This window comes from Bos grunniens, chromosome 8 (assembly GCF_055505025.1).
Source record: "Bos grunniens cultivar Pamir isolate PY7600 chromosome 8, Bosgru_T2T1.0, whole genome shotgun sequence".
Lineage (NCBI taxonomy): Eukaryota > Metazoa > Chordata > Mammalia > Artiodactyla > Bovidae > Bos > Bos grunniens.
The window spans coordinates 53,029,396-53,049,744 of NC_141172.1; the positions used below are offsets into that span (position 1 = coordinate 53,029,396).

The 20,349-nt window shown below is 41.3% G+C and overlaps 1 protein-coding gene across 31 annotated transcripts in view; it reads left to right on the forward strand.

Moving 5' to 3' along the window:
- LOC147367073 (GTP-binding nuclear protein Ran-like) overlaps positions 1-20,349 on the forward strand; it is a 462,878-nt gene that overhangs the window by 152,559 nt on the left and 289,970 nt on the right. For 6 of the 31 annotated variants that reach the window (XR_015169780.1, XR_015169786.1, XR_015169790.1 and 3 more), the window contains one exon: positions 163-427. The exons of 22 other annotated variants lie outside the window; for them this stretch is intronic. The gene's annotated coding sequence lies outside the window, so the exon portion shown is untranslated. Of the gene's footprint in view, positions 1-162; positions 428-2,996; positions 3,252-9,059; positions 10,025-10,525; positions 12,023-20,349 lie in introns of those variants that run through there. 3 more of the 31 variants (XR_015169787.1, XR_015169784.1, XR_015169782.1) reach the window with 3 other exon arrangements.

A 20,349-nucleotide genomic window follows, 5' to 3' on the forward strand; every position in this document is an offset into this window, starting at 1 on the left:
ATGACAGGGCCCTCATTGTGTGCTTTCAGCAGGTAGCAATTTATGAAAGTCCTGGCTTATTTGTAAAGCTATCTTTATCTGTGCTTTTTTTTTTTTTTAAAGCCTTCATTATTCTCTATGATATATTGAGTTCTGATTAAAGTGTTTTCTGTCCCACACAAGGAGACTTTGGGAGAATTGTCAGTGCGTGTAATAAGAAGAGTGTGTGGATATTTTCAATGCTGTGAATAAAGAGGACTCAAGTCAAGTCGTGCTGAGTGTGTTCCAGAGAGTTTGCTGGTTTCTGGAGGTGGATGCAGAGATGCTACATAGATACTCTGAATGGTCAGGCCTTATTACAGGCTTCAAAAATGCATTCTTATTCTTTTATTTTTTTCACTGTGATATTGAAAAGGCAAATTAAATGGGTACTTTTTACACATTACAAGTAGTGTTCAATACTTGTTGGAAATAACACTAAGCCGTAAGTGTAATTTTTCTAGCATCACTTTTGAAGATGGCTTTTATGATGTGCCTGTTGAAGAATCAGGTTCAAGGATATTATTAAAGTTCAACAATTTAAAGCGATAATATGCAAGGTGTCACACAAAATGTTGAATTAGACATGGTTTTGCACAATGAGCATGTGCTCCTCTTCTCATTTTGTTTCCCTTCTGAACAAATTCCATCCCTCTTGGTACAGTTCTTACCCCTGTGGCTTGGTAGCCTTGCCATTGCTCCAAGCATAATAGGGTGACTTAAACTAGAGGCCAAAGCATCGTTCTTACTGATGTGCTGTCAGTGGCTTAGGTGTTCAGGCACTCAGGATTAGCCACAATTTTAAAGAACTGTTCAGTTCTGTTATACTTCTCTGCTGCTGCTGCTAAGTCACTTCAGTCGTGTCTGACTCTGTGTGACCCCATAGGCGGCCGCCCACCAGGCTCCACCGTCCCTGGGATTCTCCAGGCAAGAACACTGGAGTGGGTTGCCATTTCCTTCTCCAATGCATGAAAGTGAAAAGTGAAAGTGAAGTCGCTCAATCGTGTCCGACTCTTAGCAACCCCATGGACTGCAGCCCACCAGGCTCTTCCATCCATGGGATTTCCAGGCAAGAGTACTGGAGTGGGGTGCCATTGCCTTCTCTGTTATACTTCTCTAGCAATTCTCAAATGAACTCAACAAAGTAGAACTCTTCCTTGTGCAATGGCTGTGAATAGAAGCTCTCCTGTACCTTATCCATCCAGCTGAAGATCCAGGGAGCACATCAGGAAAGTAACCATCACTGGCTGCTCTTCATGCTCCAAGGGCAGGCTTAGCATTCTCAAGGTCAAGTGTCACTGGCCTCATGAGGGTGGTCATCAATGTTATTCATTACTTGTAGTTCTTTGTCTTCAGGCACAAGGTGGGCTTGTGTTTACTTGTGGTTGGATTGGGGTCATATGATTAATTTTGGTTTATGAGTTGTGAGTAGAAGTGATATGTGGCATTTTCACACTGAAACATTCAGTTGCCAATGGGAGATCACCTCTTTATAGAGTCCTTGTTCTGCTTGTATTGTAACTGGTATATTTGAGATGGTAGTTGTTCTGTTAGCCAGATCTAAGAAACCTGGAGCAGAGTCCACTATTACTGGACATGTAGAATGAATAAGAAATAATATTTGTTGTTACTGGGCTTTTCCTTATTGCAACATAATTTAGCCTACCTGACTGATATACTACCATTAGTTCATATACTTACTTAGGACCAGAATCAGGAGTCACAAATGTGATTGCCTTTGAGACCCAATATAAGTGATTGAGGAGAGTGGGATATAAGAAAAGACACTGACGTGATTTGTTTGCATGCTCAACATACCAATGTATGCATTGCCTTTTTAAAGGCTTATATTCTCTATTTAGTTTTTTGAAACAAGTAGCCTTTGTAGTCTATCTTTTAATCTGTCTCCTGTGATAGATTGATAGACCCAGCAGCCATTTCTCTATTAGTTGTAAAATAGCAGTCTAGTATGACAATAAATGGGTGGGCTTCTCTGGTGGCTCAGTGGTAAAAAATCTGCATGACAATGCAGGAGATACGGGTTTGATCCCTAGGCTGGGAAGATTCCCTGGAGGAGGAAATGGCAACCCATTCCAGTATTCTTGGCCTGGAAAAATCCCGTGGACAGAGGAGGCTGGTAGACTGTAGTCCATGGGGTCATAAAGAGTTGGTCACGGCTGAGTACAGCACAGCATGTGACAAGAAATGACCTCTGACACTCAGTTGAAGTGTTGGGAACACCACAAGAGGGGTGGTGATATAGCAGATTGGACCACACAAAACCCATCTGAAGAAGGCAGCTGGTTTTATTTATCCCAAGGCAGTATCTGGCCTGCAGGAATGTGAGCACAGAATCCCTGGATTTTAAGGTTTTCCAAGAGAAGTTTGGAGTTCAGATTTTATGTGACATGTTCTAATTTTGAAATAATGGTCAATTAAAAAATAATTCTGATGGATAAAAAATATATCCTAAGGTCAGTACTCGATAAACCTTGACCTATGTTCCCCACGGCTTTTGGGGAATCTTCATTTGAAGAGATTACATCTTCGACACAGGGCAAGCATATATCAGTTGACAATGTAATGAGGACAGAATAATAATAAGTAATCAGGAAATAATTGTTGGTTTCTTCCTATTTGTTAAATATTATGTTAGGTGCTGTGAGAGATACTGAAAGAACATAAAGGATTGGTCCTGACTTTGGGAAACTCAGTCTAGTTGGGGAAAAATATTAAAAGAAACAATATAAATAATACAAAAAGAAACAAAAGACACTGTATTAGGGCTCTCCGAGAAACAGAGATATCTATATATCTTTCATATATATCTTTCTGATAGCTCTGATAATCAGAGATATCTATATATCTTTATGGATGTGTGTGTATATATATATATATATACACATATATATATACACGTATATGTTTCTATATCTATATACACTTACATATGTGTGCATTTATATATATCTATCTAGAATATACACATGCAAGGAGATCAAATCAGTCAATCTTAAAGGAAATCAGTCTTGAATATTCATTGGAAGGACTGATGCTGAAGCTTAAGCTCCAATACTCTGGCCACCTGATGTGAAGAGCTGATTCACTGGAAAAGACCCTGATGCTAGGAAAGATAGGAGGCAGGAGGAGACAGGTTGGATGAGATGGTTGGATGGCACCACCAACTCAACAGATATGAATTTGAGCAAGTTCTGGGAGCTGGTGAAGGACAGGTAAATCTAGCAAGCTATAGTCCATGGGGTTGCAAAGAGTTGGACATGACTGAGCGACTGAACAAGAACATACACACACATATCTAGAAAGGGATTTACTATAGGAATTGGCTCAGTGTTATGGAAGCTGAGATGTCTTACTGTCTGCTGTCTGCAAGCTGGAGACCCAGAAAGAGCAGTGGTATAGTTTGACTACATAAGAGCCAGGGACCCAATGGTATAGTTTTCAGTCTGAACCTGAGGGCTCTGAAGACCTCTGGCACTGAGGACAGAAGATCAATGTTCCAGCTCGTGCGTTCAAGCAAAGAATAAATCCAGCCATCCCCTGAGTTTGCATCCGTTCAGGCCTTCATCTGACTAGATGATGGCTACCCACCATGGGGAGGGCTGCCTTCTTACTCAGCTTACCAATTCAAACATTGATCTCTTCTGGACACATCGTCAGAGAAACACTCGGAAATAGTGTAGACACACCCAGAAATAATGTTTAACCAGCTATTGGAGTATCCTGTGGCCAGTGAAATTGACACAGAAAATTAACCATGACAGACACTAAGAATGTATAGTTAGTGGCCACCCTGTAGCTGATATGTGATAGGAGAAGAGAAAACGAAGGTGGGTGCAAGTGGAATAGTCATAGGAGGCATGGAGGGAAAAGTGGGGATTGAGTAGAAAGTTGAACAGTGGGTGGGAAAAGTGATGGGGTAGGGAATAGAGGATTTTGTATGTGAAGATAATGACACTTGAGGGGCACAAAACAAGGAGAGGGATGCTCACCTGAAGTAGAGGGTACCCAGGGAAGTGGGAGGAGCATGGCTGGAGAGACTTGAGTTGCAGGGTGCCACATTAAGAAGGACCTTAAAAGTCAGGCAAAGGCATTGATCATGGACACTGTCAGAAGCAGAGGTTCATTCCTGCAAGCAGGAGATCAAGAGGAAACTAGAGACTAGAGTTGAGGCCAGGATGTAGAGTCAAGGCCAGCTCTGTCTCTGGCAAACATTAGCTGTGTGGCCAGGGACAAGTTGTCTAACATCTGTTGTCACTTGTTTTCCTGTATGTGAGATGAACCACAGCAGTGTTGCTGCTGCTGCTGCTAAGTCACTTCAGTCGTGTCTGACTCTGTGTGACCCCATAGACGGCAGCCCACCAGGCTCCACCATCCCTGGGATTCTCCAGGCAAGAACACTGGAGTTGGTTGCCATTTCCTTCTCCAATGCATGAAAGTGAAAAGTGAAAGGCAAGTTGCTCAGTCTTAGCCGACTCTTAGCGACCCCATGGACTGCAGCCTACCAGGCTCCTCCATCCATGGGATTTTCTAGGCAAGAGTACTGGAGTGGGGTGCCATTACCTTCTCCGCACTGGACTCATACATTAAGCCTCTTAAAAATGAAAATGATTGGGCCCCTAGTCCCCAGTGTTCTGAGGATGGGAATTTTGAGTGATTCTACAGAGGGTTTGGACACATGCTAACATCAAGAAGTGCTGGGCTGACACTATGGAAGACGGTATGGAGATTCCTTAAAAAACTAGGAATAAAAGCACCATGTGACCCAGCAATCCCACTCCTAGGCATATACCCTGAGGAAACCAAAATTGAAAGAGACACATGTATCCCATTGTTCATTGCAGCACTATTTACAGTAGCTAGAACATAGAAGCAACCTAGATGTCCATTGACAGATGAATGGATAAAGAAGTTGTGGTACATATGCACCATGGAATATTACTCAGCCATAAAAAGGAACTCATTTGGGTCAGTTCTAATGAGGTGGATGAACCTAGAACCTATTATACAAAGTGAAGTAAGTCAGAAAGAGAAAGACAAATATCATATTTTAATGCATATATATGGAATCTAGAAAAATGGTACTGAAGAATTTATTTACAGGGAAACAATGGAGAAACAGACATAGAGAATAGACTTATGGACATGGGGAGAGAGGAGGAGAGGGTGAGATGTATGGAAAGAGTAACATGGAAACTTATATTATCATATGTAAAATAGATAGCCAATGGGAATTTGCTGTATGGTTCAGGAAACTCAAACAGGGGCTCTGTATCAACATAGAGGGGTGGGATGGGGAGGGAGATGGGAGGGAGGTTCAAAAGGGAGGGGATCTATGTATACCTATGGCTGATTCATGTTGAGGTTTGACAGAAAACAGCAAAATTCTGGAAAGCAATTATCCTTCAATTAAAAAAAAAAGTGCTGGGATAAGAGATGCAGGGATTAGCCAAAAGGAGGGTGCTGAGCTCATAAGCTGATGAGAAATACATAATCAGGGCTGTGGAGGGATTTGGCATTGGCATGGCCCATTGTATTAGAGGAAGAAACAACCAGGGTCTGATTTCTGACCTGTCCCCTCCCCATCCAAGCCAGGTTAACTTACCTCCTTACATTCTCCTCTGTGTGGCTTCAGCTGATCTATCTCAAAGATCTTAATTTGGGGCCACTCTGAGGTGCATTCTTGTGTTCAGTTCAGTTCAGCTCAGTCACTCAGTTGTGTCCAACTCTTTGCAACCCCATGAATTGCAGCACGCCAGGCCTCCCAGTCCATCACCAACTCCTGGAGTTCACTCAGACTCACGTCCATCGAGTCAGTGATGCCATCCAGTCATCTCACCCTCTGTCGTCCCCTTGTCCTCCTGCCCCCAATCCCTCCCAGCATCAGAGTCTTTTCCAATGAGTCAACTCTTCGCATGAGGTAGCCAAAGTACTGGAGTTTCAGCTTTAGCATCATTCCTTCCAAAGAAATCCCAGGACTGATTTCCTTCAGAATGGACTGGTTGGATCTCCTTGCAGTCCAAGGGACTCTCAAGAGTCTTCTCCAACACCACAGTTCAAAAGCATCAATTCTTCGATGCTCAGCCTTCTTCACAGTCCAATTCTCACATCCATACATGACCACTGGAAAAACCATAGCCTTGACTAGATGAACCTTTGTTGGCAAAGTAATGTCTCTGCTTTTCAATATGCTGTCTAGGTTGGTCATAACTTTCCTTCCAAGGAGTAAGCGTCTTTTAATTTCATGGCTGCAGTCACCATCTTCAGTGATTTTGGAGCCCCCCAAAATAAAGTCTGACACTGTTTCCACTGTTTCCCCATCTATTTTGCATGAAGTGATGGGACCAGATGCCATGATTTTCATTTTCTGAAATGAAAATTGAGTTGAGTTTTAAGCCAACTTTTTCACTCTCCTCTTTCACCTTCATCAAGAGGCTTTTTAGTTCCTCTTCACCTTCTGCCATAAGGGTGGTGTCATTTGCATATCTGAGGTTATTGATATTTCTCCCGGCAATTTTGATTCCAGCTTGTGCTTCTTCCAGCCCAGCATTTCTCATGATGTACTCTGCATATAAGTTAAATAAGCAGGGTGACAATATACAGCCTTGACGTACTCCTTTTCCTATTTGGAACCAGTCTGTTGTTCCATGTCCAGTTCTAACTGTTGCTTCCCGACCTGCATACAGGTTTCTTAAGAGGTAGGTCAGGTGGTCTGGTATTCCCATCCCCTTCAGAATTTTCCACAGTTTATTGTGATCCACACAGTCAAAGGCTTTGGCATAATCAATAAAGCAGAAATAGATGTTTTGCTGGAACTCTCTTGCTTTTTCCATGATCCAGCGGATGTTGGCAATTTGATCTCTTGTTTCTCTGCCTTTTCTTAAACCAGCTTGAATGTCAGGAAGTTCACGGTTCATGTATTGCTGAAGCCTGGCTTGGAGAATTTTGAGCATTACTTTACTAGTGTGTGAGATGAGTGCAATTGTGCGGTAGTTTGAGCATTCTTTGGCATTGCCTTTCTTTGGGATTGGGATGAAAACTGACCTTTTCCAGTCCTGTGGCCACTGCTGAGTTTTCCAAATTTGCTAGCATATTGAGTGCAGCACTTTCACAGCATCATCTTCCAGGATTTGAAAGAGCTCAACTGGAATCCCATCACTTCCACTAGCTTTGTTTGTAGTGATGCTTTCTAAGGCCCACTTGACTTCACATTCCAGGATATCTGGCTCTAGGTGAGTGATCACACCATCGTGATTATCTTGGTCGTGAAGATCTTTTTTGTACAGTTCTTCTGTGTATTCTTGCCACCTCTTCTTGATATCTTCTGCTCCTGTTAGGGCCATACCATTTCTGTCCTTTATCGACCCCATTTTGCATGAAACGTTCCCTTGTTATCTCTAATTTTCGTGAAGAGATCTCTAGTCTTTCCCATTCTGTTGTTTTCCTCTATTTCTTTGCATTGATCGCTGAGGAAGGTTTTCTTATCTCTTCTTGCTATTCTTCGGAACTCTGCATTCAGATGCTTGTATCTTTCCTTTTCTCTTTTGCTTCTTGCTTCTCTTCTTTTCACAGCTATTTGTAAGGCCTCCCCAGACAGCCATTTTGCTTTTTTGCATTTCTTTTTCTTGGGGATGGTCTTGATCCCTGTCTCCTGTACAATGTCACGAACCTCACTCCATAGTTCATCAGGCACTCTGTCTATCAGATCTAGTCCCTTAAATCTATTTCTCACTTCCACTGTATAATCATAAGGGATTTGATTTAGGTCATACCTGAATTGTCTAGTGGTTTTCCCTACTTTCTTCAATTTAAGTCTGAATTTGACAATAAGGAGTTCATGATCTGAGCCACAGTCAGCTCCTGGTCTTGTTTTTGTTGACTGTATAGAGCTTCTCCATCTTTGGCTGCAAAGAATATAATCAATCTGATTTCAGTGTTGACCATCTGGTGATGTCCATGTGTAGAGTCTTCTCTTGTGTTGTTGGAAGAGGGTGTCTGCTATGACCAGTGCATTTTCTTGGCAAAACTCTATTAGTCTTTGCCCTGCTTCATTCCGTATTCCAAGGCCAAATTTGCCTGTTACTCCAGGTGTTTCTGGACTTCCTATTTTTGCATTCCAATCCCCTATAATGAAAAGGACATCTTTTTTGGGTGTTAGTTCTAAAAGGTCTTGAAGGTCTTCATAGAACCGTTCAACTTCAGCTTCTTCAGCATTACTGGTTGGGACATAGACTTGGATTACTGTGATATTGAATGGTTTGCCTTGGAAACGAACAGAGGTCATTCTGTCATTTATGAGATTGCATCGAAGTACTGCATTTTGAACTCTTTTGTTGACCATGATGGATACTCCATTTCTTCTGAGGGATTCCTGCCTGCAGTAGTAGATATAATGGTCATCTGAGTTAAATTCACCCATTCCAGTCCATTTTAGTTCGCTGATTCCTAGAATGTCGACATTCACTCTTGCCATCTCCTGTTTGACCACTTCCAATTTGCCTTGATTCATAGACCTGACATTCCAGGTTCCTATGCAATATTGCTCTTTACAGCATCAGACCTTGCTTCTATCACCAGTCACACCCACAGCTGGGTATTGTTTTTGCTTTGGCTCCATCCCTTCATTCTTTCTGGAGTTATTTCTCCACTGATCTCCAGTAGCATATTGGGTACCTGCTGACCTGGGGAGTGCCTCTTTCAGTGTCCTATCATTTTGCCTTTTCATACTGTTCATGGGGTTCACAAGGCAAGAATACTGAAGTGGTTTGCCATTCCCTTCTCCAGTGGACCACATTCTGTCAGAATTCTTGTGTAAAACATGTTTATTGTCTGTCTTAGTTGTACTTCAAAATCACATTGCCATCTCCACTTGTGTCCAGTGTTTCTTGGTTTCTGGTCCTAAATGTCCAGGTTGCAGTAAATATGGAAACAGAACCTCCAGCAATGATTGGCAGAAGATTAGCCATCTCCCAAGTTGAGGCATGAATTCTGAATTAATTTTCTCCTGCATTCTTCTTCCACAGATGCCATCCTTTTCATCATTCTCCATCTTAGAATCAACTGTGTTTGTGTCCTTGACTGGAACATGTTCCACTGTGTTGTCAGAGATTTCTGTCTCCCATGCATGATTGCTAAAATCAGAAGAATTAAAATTACATCTGATAGCTGCGCAGTCCCTAAGGGGTAGAAAAAAGACTGTGCTTAAGGCAGAAGGCACTAATCCATTGTAATAGCTGCTTGCCAGAGCTGTTGTAGTAGTGTTTACTTTTGTCAGAAGAAGGAATAAGGTAAAACACGTGGGAGAAGTTTCGAGCACGGAGAAACTAGTGCTAAATTAAGATGCAAACAACACGTCCCAAGGTTGGAAAACAATTTAGGGAAATGAAGCAATAGGTAAATATGGTTTGTTACATTGATAAATAGGATTTGGCTGTCATCCAAAGTTTGCCATTCATTTGAAGCCAAAAAATGCCTTTTGATTTGACAGAGTAATTTCATGGGTGCTAGTGGACGGGTCCTCCAAGGTGAGCAGCTGGTGATGCATGAAGGTGGAAAGACTTGAGGAATATCAGTGTGTTGATGCAGTGACCCCCTCAGGAAACCTGTGTGTGTGTGTAGTCTGTTAATCTTTATGTTTAATAAGGAACATGATAGGAGTTCTGCAATAAAAAGGAATTTGAAAATTTTATTTCATGCTATTTTTTTCATGATCTTTTCCATATGGCCATAAGGTAACTCATGCTAATGGTGAGGAGAGGATGACAGTAAGTATATTATTGCAAATCAAACTAAGTTGGCATTTTCAATCAACACTGTTTGTAAGACCTTCTGTGAAGCAGGGACAAAGCACTAGGTTTTCTATGAGAAATGGGATAAACATAAGATACGGTCTAGTCTTCAAGAAACTTGTGTTTTGGTCTTCTAGATCCCTTTTCTCTCTAGCCAGGCATAGGTTAGTTTTCAGAAGTCCTCAGTTAACACTCAGAAAATAAAATGGGTATGTTGTGGCCAGAGTGGGGTGGGTCATGAGGAGGACCTGGACATACTCAGCCAGGTTATCACCACTCCAGGCCTATGCCTGACATGTAGACCTTGATAAGAAATCCAGCTAGAACTTCCCTGAGTTTGTCTCTTTATCAGAAAATATGGGAAATGGGCTATTCTTAAGAATTCCTCCCTGTTCTAGAATATTTGTAGCCTGAGGGGTTGATGGATCTGATATCCTCATTGGAGCACTGAATGTGAGAGCCAGGAAAGACCAGACCAGACCACTGCCCTTACCTTCAAAGGGACTAGAATATATGCCTCCTACTTTTAAGTCAGATGTTAACACACTTGGAAAAATCTTAACCCGCAGCAAAAATCTGATTTAAGGAAGACAAAAGATTTTTTTAAAGTAACAATAACACCAGTTAATATTTATTAGACCTTAATATTTGCCAGGCTTAGCCTATATCCTTTATAACAATTAGCTATTTTTTATCCACAGAATAACCATATGAAGTGGGTGTTCATATTATCCTGTTTTTCCAAGAGACAGCTGAGGCACAGAGAGGTTAAGAAGTGTGTTCAAGTCTACACAGCTAGGAAGGCGTGGAGCCAGTCTTCGAACCAGCTAATTTGACCTCAGAGCTTGCTTTGTATTCAGTTCACCCTCACATGGATCCTTAAACTCTCTTATCCAAGAACAAGAGAAATTTTGTTGTTGTTTTTCATTAAAACAGCTGCTGTTTTCTACCCTCCTCCCTCTTTGTCAGCTTTTCCTAACTCCTCTTCATTCCTGGTAACATAATATTATAGCATCTGTAGGAGGAAGATTTTGGAGGCTAATTTAACTCTTTATAATTCTTTCTCTTTGTGGTTTTGTAGTAATGATACAGGAATGTTATAAAATAGGAAGGGTTCCAAATGGGATAGCAGCTATGTAAACTGTGAAGCATATGTCATTGTTCTGCTTAAATTAAAATCCTGCTTTTCATCATGATATTATGCAAAACTAGAAAAAAAAATCTACCAGCCCTATCTCAAGGAAAGACTACCTATTACGATGCTCTGGGTGAGGTGATAGGAAATTGGAATGAAGGGTTTGTAGAAAAAGATCAGAACGAGGTAATAAGATTCAAGGAAGTATTTCTCCTGGAGTGAAAAGTTCCAGTTTGTAATCTCCACTTCTCATCACTTGATCCTTCCTACCTCCAGCTAGGTTTCCTTAGTATATCTCATAAACCTTTCCAGCATTCAAACATTTGAAGAATTAGGATTTCAGCAATCAGTGCTACTTATTGTATTATAAAAATGATGCAAAGCTCAGTTCAACATAAAATAAAATTTCAGAGTGAGTGTGAAGCCATGGTGTGTTGATTAGAGGATGGAGCTGTTATTGGGTACATGTTTCAATTACATTAAAGGCTGTCTCTAATTAGGAAACTGAGGATTATCTCCCATCACTGGACAAGAACCATATACCATGTGTGATGTATGGTTCTGGAAGGAGTATTGATAAATGTTTTTCTAAACGGGCTCTAAATGTATTGATGTGCTATAATTACAAAAAGATATTGGCAAAAATGTTGGGAAATTCTCAGAAACTCGACTTAATGGGTAAACTAATAGATATTTCTAGTTTCATCTTTCAGAACTGATGTTTTTGTTCAATGTTTTGCTTTTTAATTAAAAACAACTTGATAAACACTATATTCCTGAAACTTTAATTCAAATAATACTTACTGACAAGCTACTGTGTGCCCAGCTAGGAGCTCTGAAAGGAACAATATTAATGTATGACAAGATTTCATACGTTTGAAGAATTTGTTGTCTTTGAACCCTTAATGCTCTGAACAACAGGAAATAATAGAATTGAACTCAGAACAGTTTTATTGTTTGTACAGGATGATATTTTAAGTTTGCAATAGACTTTTCATGTACTTTTTCCTTTGGTTCTTTTTGTTTTTTGTTCAAGTAAAGTTGATTTACAATGTTATATTAATTATTGTTGTACAGCTAAGTGATTCATATATATATACCTACATATATATATATATATATATATATATATATAACCTTTATACAGTCTTTTCCACTATGGTTTATCATATGATATTGAGAATAGTTCTCTGTGCTGTGCAGTAGTAACTTGTTTATCCATTCTATATATAAAAGCTTACATCTGCTAACGTCAAGCCTCCTTTCCTCCCCAACCTCCTTCCCCTTGGCAATCATGGGTCTGTTTTCTATGTCTGTGATTCTTTCAGTTTCACCAGTAGGTTCCTTTGTGTCCTATTTTAGATTCTACATATAAGTGATAAAGTATTTGTCTTTTCTTTCTGACTTACTTCACTTAGTATGATAGTCTCTAGTTGAATTCATTTTGCTGCAGGAGGCATTATTTCATTCGTTTTACGGCCGCGTATTATTGCACCGCATATATGCACCACGTCTTCTTTATCTGTTTGTATGTCAGTGGCCGTTTAGGTTGTCTCCATGTCTCGGCTACTGTGAATAATGCTGCTGTGAACATAGGGGTGCATGTAGCTTTTGAACTATAGTTTCGTTTGGATATGTCCCCAGGAGTGGAATTGCTGGACCATGTGGCAATTCTGTTTTTAGTTTCCTGAGGAACCTCCATACTGTTTTCCACGGTGGCCACATGCTTTGGTTCTTGTAGTAATTCCCCGAGATAGTTGACATTACTATTATTTTACGAATGAAAAGGTGAAGCATTTGAGGCATTGAGTGATGTCAAGCCCATGTGGGGAGTGGCCCCAGCTTCTGCCTCCCCACTAGGCTTTCCCACCGTGGCACACCCCCTTTTCTGGTTGACTTACCGGCTGAGGTGGGTAAAGCCAGCACCACATTGTTACCGACGTGTGGTTAAAGTTCATGTTGATGCCACTTACCCTCTTGAGAATGTGGCACTGGCTGTGGTTGAGAATTATGGTTTGGGAGACTTCACTTGGAGAATATGCTGGAAACACACCCAGGTTTCATACGTGAAAACATATGGCTAATTAGGTTGAAAGTGCCTGTTGTGGGCCGAATTGTATCCTGCTGAAATCCTAACCCTGCCAGCAACCTGATCCTGACTCCCAACCAGAACTGTGAGAAAATAGGCCACCCAGTCTGAGGTACTTTGTTATGGCAGCCCTTGCAAAACAGGATTGAAAGTATTTTAAACTAGTTACTTACTATTTACCCTGTGTGTTGTTTAAATTTCTGGCATGAGATGAAGGGGAACTCGGATGGCTCAAAGAGGAGCTTTATTGAAAGGGCTACTTATAAAGATGTGCTCAGGACCACAGAAGCCAGAGGCTAGCAGGCAGCATGGGAAACTCCTGCCATGTCTAGGGCTAAGGTGGGAAGGGGAAGAAACAGATTTCTAGATCCCAGTGAGAAGCAGACTGCGGGCAAGGGGCCATCCAGTGGAAGCTGCAGTTACGGGGAGACATGGCTGATGTCATAGTAGGGTTATAGAAACAGGGAGGGGGTGAAGAAGCAATATTCCAGCATTTCTCAAGCACCATCTGAAGTTTTGCTGGAACCTTCCCATTGGCCCATTACAATAGGAAGCCAGAAAACAAGGCTATGTGGATGCTGCTGCTTATAGAGGTCAATTCCCTGAGCTACTGGAGGGGCTCAGAGAGTGAAGAGTAGATGGTGGGTTGGAACAGAGAATAACTTTGCAAAAGAAAATAATTGGCATTATATTAATAGCAATTTGACAGAGTGAAGAAATACAGGGGCTGGTTATTATTTCTCCAAGATCACAAAAGTCAGTACCAAACTGAAAATGATACTCTCTGCTTTTTGGTCATTTGTGATTTTCCTGGACAGTCAGCCTCTCATATCTGGAATTTGTGGGTATGGAAACTTGGAGATGAGAGGGGCCGACTGTATTACTCGATTTTATATAAGGGACTTGAGCATCCTTGAGTTTTGGTATCTGCAGGGACCCTGGAACCAATCCCCTGTGGATGTTGAGGGACCGACTGTGTTTTGTTTTAGGGAAGAAAGGCTTACCACAAGAAGAAGCTTTTCATCTTTAACAGCTGAAAGAGAAATCGGGCCTTCCAAATGTCTCAAATTAGGGTTGAGGAAATTGCAACACGAAAAGGAAGCAGCATCCTGAGGCTCCCTAGCAGGTCCCTGGGGAAGCCCAGGGTGGGTCTATAGATCGCTGATCATCGATCACTGCATGGATTTCATTAGTCACTGCCTTTCCCCCTAAACATCCTGTCAGGGTGTTGAGTTTGAGTAGAATGTTTCAAATATAAAGGCTTCTTTAAAAAAGTTCATTGAGAAACTTCTTGAGAAATTTATTGAAAAAGCAAAGGAGGAAAAAGGGGAAACAAGATTGTTAAACTTTATTTTTAGACATGAATAAAGAAAGGCTGTGTGATCCCCAAACAGCCAGATAGCCTGCATTCCATTCAGCTGTGGTCGGTCTGTGGCCAATCTAGAAACTGATCTGGAGGAGGGTGCAGGAGGCAAACCCTAACCCCAAGGCCAGATCCTTGGCAAGCTCAAGCAGCTTCTCTGCATCCTTGGTTTCTCCTTCCTGTTTCCTCACTTATCAAATATGTATTGTCAACAACGGGCAGTTCTGTTTGCACATAGTGTGATGGGGTAATGAGATAGTTAGGTCTCCTCCTGTTATTGATGGGGAGTGCTGATGGCATGAATAATTTCCTCTCTTTATAAATGGGAATTTAATTATTGATGTCTTGTTTAGGCAGTGACAAAGGTATTACCAACACACTCTGCTGTTGGAAGCCTTGACAGGCATGAAGATCTAGGGTTTGTAGGGGGTCTTGATATAAACTTGTTTAGAAGAGAGAGCAAGTGCTTTTATCTGTATCTACTTATTAATCTATCTACATATATAAAAATATGTTCTCCATATATAGTGTCTGAAGATATTTTTTATCTAAAACTCATCAGGAAAAACCTCCAAAACTTTATCCTAACAAACTGTAAGCAAATCAAATCAGTGAAAAACTAGTCCTCTCACACTCACATAGAACGTTAATTGACTTCTTAGCCTCACTGGTGGAATGTTCATTCATAAAAGTAAGGGTTTTTGTGGGCTGAAAACTCATATTAGCTCTTGAGAGAAGATGAAAAGAGCATGAGGTCTTGAATGCAGTATTCTGATTTTATGACTCTTTGAAGGGATTCGAGGCTCTCTGAATACCACCACCCCCATGACAAAAAGAAAATAAAAGCAAAACACTGTAACGTATTTCTCAAGAAAGAGAAGTTTTTCTTGCTGCCTTTTCCCCCCTCGAAAATCCAATTAACATCTCTGTTTCATTCTTTTTAGTTTCTTGGGCAAACTGAGCTAGGAGTTAAAGATAGTGTCTCTTCCCATGGTAGAGTCTGAGTCAGGGAATCCTTTGCTGACGTGGAGAGTAAGAAAATCTTGTGATTCTGATAGGTAGGAATGTGGAAAAGCCAGCATCTCAGACAGACTTAGTGCGCCCAAGAGCCACCTGGGATTTTGCTGATATGCGTATTCTCATACCCGTGGTTGACATGGGGTGTGAGATTCAGCATTTCTGACACCTTCCCAGGTGAAGCAAGCACTGCTGGTCCATGGACCACATTTTGAGGAGCAAGGATTATTGGGCCAGACAACAAATTCTAGAGATACTGAATTTTTAAGATAGGTTAACAATAGTTGTGCTTGTTATAATTTTGATTCTTTACCACTATTTTTGTTATTAGAATTTTTGCCACTGTGTCTGAAACAGCTTTTTGCTGTAAAAACTTCATTAAAAAAAAGTTTCTGAGTTATCTGATGATACTGGATATAGATTTAAAGTAGCTGGGACAGGTTGGCCTCAGATAATTAAAAAAATTTTTTTTTAAGATTGACAGCCACCTTCAGAAGGTTTGCCAACTCAGTTATAGGCAAGGGTATTAAGTGCCCTCTCAGCCTCCTTTTATATTAGGTTAGCACACTCTACCTATTTGGACTCCTTCTGCTTTCATTGAAACCGCCTCCTGCTCCTCTGAATTCTTCAACCAATCTATTTACTGTCAGAGATTCTGAAAAAAAGGATTTTTTTTTCCTCCAAGTGATGGTCCATTTTATCTTCCACAGTGTTGTCCATTCTCTAGAACAGACTCTATTAGCTGTGGCCCAAAAGTTGTTCTTGTGTCCCCCAACTTGGTTTAATTTTCTTCCAGCATTAAATATATCCCCTTAAATTGCTAATATGTGAACTTCCAGATGTTCAAGCTGGTTTTAGAAAAGGCAGAGGAACCAGAGATTAAATTGCCAACATCCGCTGGATCATCAAAAAAGCAAGAGAGTTCCAGAAAAACATCTATTTCTGTTTTATTGACTATGCCAAAGCCTTTGACTGTGTGGATCCAATAAACTGTGGAAAATTCTGAAAGAGATGGGAATACCAGACCACCTGACCTGCCTCTTAAGAAACCTGTATGCAGATCAGGAAGCAACAGTTAGAACTGGACATGGAACAACAGACTGATTCCAATGTATATTGTCATCCTGCTTATTTAACTTGTATGCAGAGTACATCATGAGAAACGCTGGGCTGGAGGAAGCACAAGCTGGAATCAAGATTGCTGGGAGAAATATGAATAACCTCAGATATGCAGATGACACCATCTTTATGGCAGAAAGTGAAGAAGAACTAAAGGGCCTCTTGATGAAAGTGAAAGAGGAGAGTGAAAAAGTTGGCTTAAAGCTCAACATTCAGAAAACAAAGATCATGGCATCCAGTCCCATCACTTCATGGCAAATAGATGGGGAAACAGCGGAAACAGTGTCAGACTTTATTTTTCTGGGCTCCAAAATCACTGCAGATGGTGATTATAGCCATGAAATTAAAAGACGCTTACTTCTTGGAAGGAAAGTTACGACAACCTAGATAGCATATTGAAAAGCAGAGACATTACTTTGCCAACAAAAGTCTGTCTAGTCAAGGCTATGGTTTTTCCTGTGGTCATGTATGGATGTGAGAGTTGGACTATAAAGAAAGCTGAGCACCGAAGAATTGATGCTTTTGAACTGTGGAGTTGGAGAAGACTCTTGAGAGTCCCTTGGACTGCAAGGAGATCCAACCAGTCCATCCTAAAGGAGATCAGTCCTGGGTTTTCATTGGAAGAACTGATGCTAAAGCTGAAACTCCAATATTTTGGCCACCTCATGCGAAGAGTTGATTCATTTGAAAAGACCCTGATGCTGGGAAAGATTGGGGGCAGGAGGAGAAGGGGATGAAAGAGGATAAGATGGCTGGATGGCATCACTGACTCAATGGACACGGGTTTGGGTGGACTCTGGGAGTTGGTGACGGACAGGGACGCCTGGTGCGCTGTGATTTATGGGGTCGCAAAGAGTCGGACACGACTGAGTGACTGAACTGAAATTGCTAAGAGCTTCTTCTATAAGGCAGCTGAGTCAGTTATTCCAGGTTGTTGAGAAGAAACAAAATTGAGAGAAGGAAAAAGAAAATCTCAATATTGGCTATTCTAGCAGTATCGAGATTGAATACTGCTGGACATTGAACTGGGCATGGTGCATGTATATTAATGATGAATAAACCATACAGAGAAACCAGGGCCGCCATCTCCCACTTAAGTGTTCTCTGCACTTGCATAGCCCAGGAGGATAACCAAACTTTCATCCTCTACCCACCTGCTCTGCAAATATCCAGAACAACAACAACAAAATTAAGGATGCTTTGGAAGAGCCCAAATGGAAACTTCATTCTCACTTCCCCTCTGATACTGTAATGCAGGCCTGAACTGGCAAAGGATGGGCCACAGTGGGCCACCCTCCTGGGTGCCATTGCCAGTCCTGACACCTTCTAGAAGGTTCATAGGGACTGAGAGGTGAATGACCTTCCTGATCAAGGGCTGAAAGATCAATAATTATTTTAGAAAAAAAAAAAACAAGAGGGAATGAGAGATGGGTATGTTAGAGAGGGAGGAAGGGATTTCAGACCAATTATTTTTCTACAAAATACTTTATGTGACAACAGCAGTAGCCCCCAAAGGGCAGCATGTAACAACAGAGCCTAATTAGAATGATTTCAGTGTAATCATTAACTCGCATCTAACACCTACGAGAGGATTTCTGTTTAAACTAAAACATGACCTGCATGGTGGAAAGGCCTTGTAAACTGTCTCTGAAATAAAATATGTGACAGGAAAGGTCAGAGCAGCTCTCATTTGAATTTCAAGTAGAGAGCCGGCTCTGCGGTGGCCTGTGTAGCAAGCCTGGTGACTTTCCTTTTCTAGGCCTTCCTGCCAGGAGTAGCAGTTGGAGAGATCCTCTAGGACTAATTACTGGGATTGCAAAACAAGGATTTTTCTTCTTGCCTCTGCCCATTTTCCCTTCCCCTCTCCCAACCAGAGTGGGAAGCAAGGGTCTCTAATGATGTTTGGAGAAAGTGGTGATTTCCTTTGTTGTTGCTATGAGACTGAAGGTCACTGCTGAGGACCCTGATCCAGACACCTGCCGGCTGGCCCCTGGGCTAGGCCTAGCCTAGTCTGGCCTTCCTAGCATGTCCTTCTGCCAGCCAAGCAGAGGAGGGCTTGCTAATAAACTCTCTTCCCAGCAAGAGTGATGCCAAGGCATTGCCTTCCGCTGGGCTGCGTAAAAGCAGCTATCAAATCAGCAAGATGCAACTTGATTTGCAGGTCTCCAGTGAAATTTAAGAAGGTGAACTATAAAACGTTCAGGGAAAAGGAAGCATGAAAACATTTTTAAGGTAAGCATTTAAAAAGTCAGAGACAGACATAATAATAAAAAAAAGTTGGCAGGGAAGGTTTTATTTATTCATTTTGAAACATTGCAAAGAGCTCTTTTAGCAGCATTTATCTGCCTTTATTTTTTTCTTAAAGACAGCCCCAAAAGCAAGTGAGTTGAATTCATTTCCGTTTTCCTTCTGTGACTTTTAAAAGCATTATATATACTGAGATCTTTTTTGCACTACTGGGAATTTATAAAGCTATAACATTTAGTCCATAAGTCTGACTTAGTGAAACCTTCCTTTCTCTTCTCCCTCTCCTGTCCCTGCTCTCCCCTTCCTCACTAGCCTTTAATGCAGGGCCTTTCTTTGTCATATGTTCTAATTGGTCCTTCCCCCTCAGCTTTTTTTGTAATATTTCCTTCATTTTTAAAATTTTGTTTTTCAAGCCTTTTTCTTCTCTTTAATAAAACAACTGAAAAGGATGAGAAAATTCAGAATGCACTTGGCAACAGTGAAAGAAAACAGGCTTGGCAAAACCATAGACACACATCACAGAGGTAGCTGTTCTCCTTGCCCTTCAGCATTAAGTCAGATGGTTATTGGGGTTGTTACCATTAAAGAGAAATTATTTACTGGATAGTTATGATGGCAAGACAGATTTTATTCAGGTGGCTCAGATGGTAAAGCATCTGTCTGCAATGCAGGAGACCCGGGTTTGATCCCTGGGTTGGGAAGATCCCCTAGAGAAGGAAATGGCAGCCCACTCCAGTACTCTTGCCTGGAAAATCCCATGGATGGCGGAGCCTGGTGGGCTGCTGTCCATGGGGTCGCAAAGAGTTGGACACGACTGAGCAACTTCAGTTTTATTTTCATTACAATAGAAGAGAGAGAGAGAACTTCAAAATACAAAGACAGATGGCTATTTATAGCTAGAGTGAGGGGGTCAGTACTTGGAAAATAACTATGCCAACAGTTGGGTGTTTCTTGCTGAACTGCACTAACAGGACTCTTGTGAAAGGCAGGTCAAGGATTTAGCTATCAAGGGTGTGGGATGAGGAATTTTGTCCGATGTGGGTGGAGGATACTGACTAAACTGATGTGGCAGAATTCTTGCTAAAATTAGCCCAAGGTCTCAGCCTCATCCAGAGGGCTAGGAGGAGTCTAAGTTTGGTTAAGGGAGGAGTCTGAGTACAGTTGACCCTTGAGCATATAGGTTTACACTGTGTGAGTCCACTTATTTGCAGATTTGTTTTCACTAAATACCTACTCTCCTGCTATATCATCCATGATTGGTTGCATTCAAGGATGAGAAATCTTAGCTATGAAGGACTGACTGTAAGGTTATATTCAGATTTTCAACTGTAGAAGTTGAGGGTTGGTATCCTTAACCCCTGTGTTGTTGAAGGGTCAGCTGTACTTGTTGGTGTCTTTTGCTAAGTTGGCCAGCCAAGGTGTGCTCAGCTCACCAGCTTTGACCCAGTAGTGGAAAAAACTATATGGAAATGGACTGATGTACACTACAGAATCCTGTGTAATTCTTTGTGTGTATGCTCAGTCACTCATTCATGTCTGACTCTCTATGCCACCA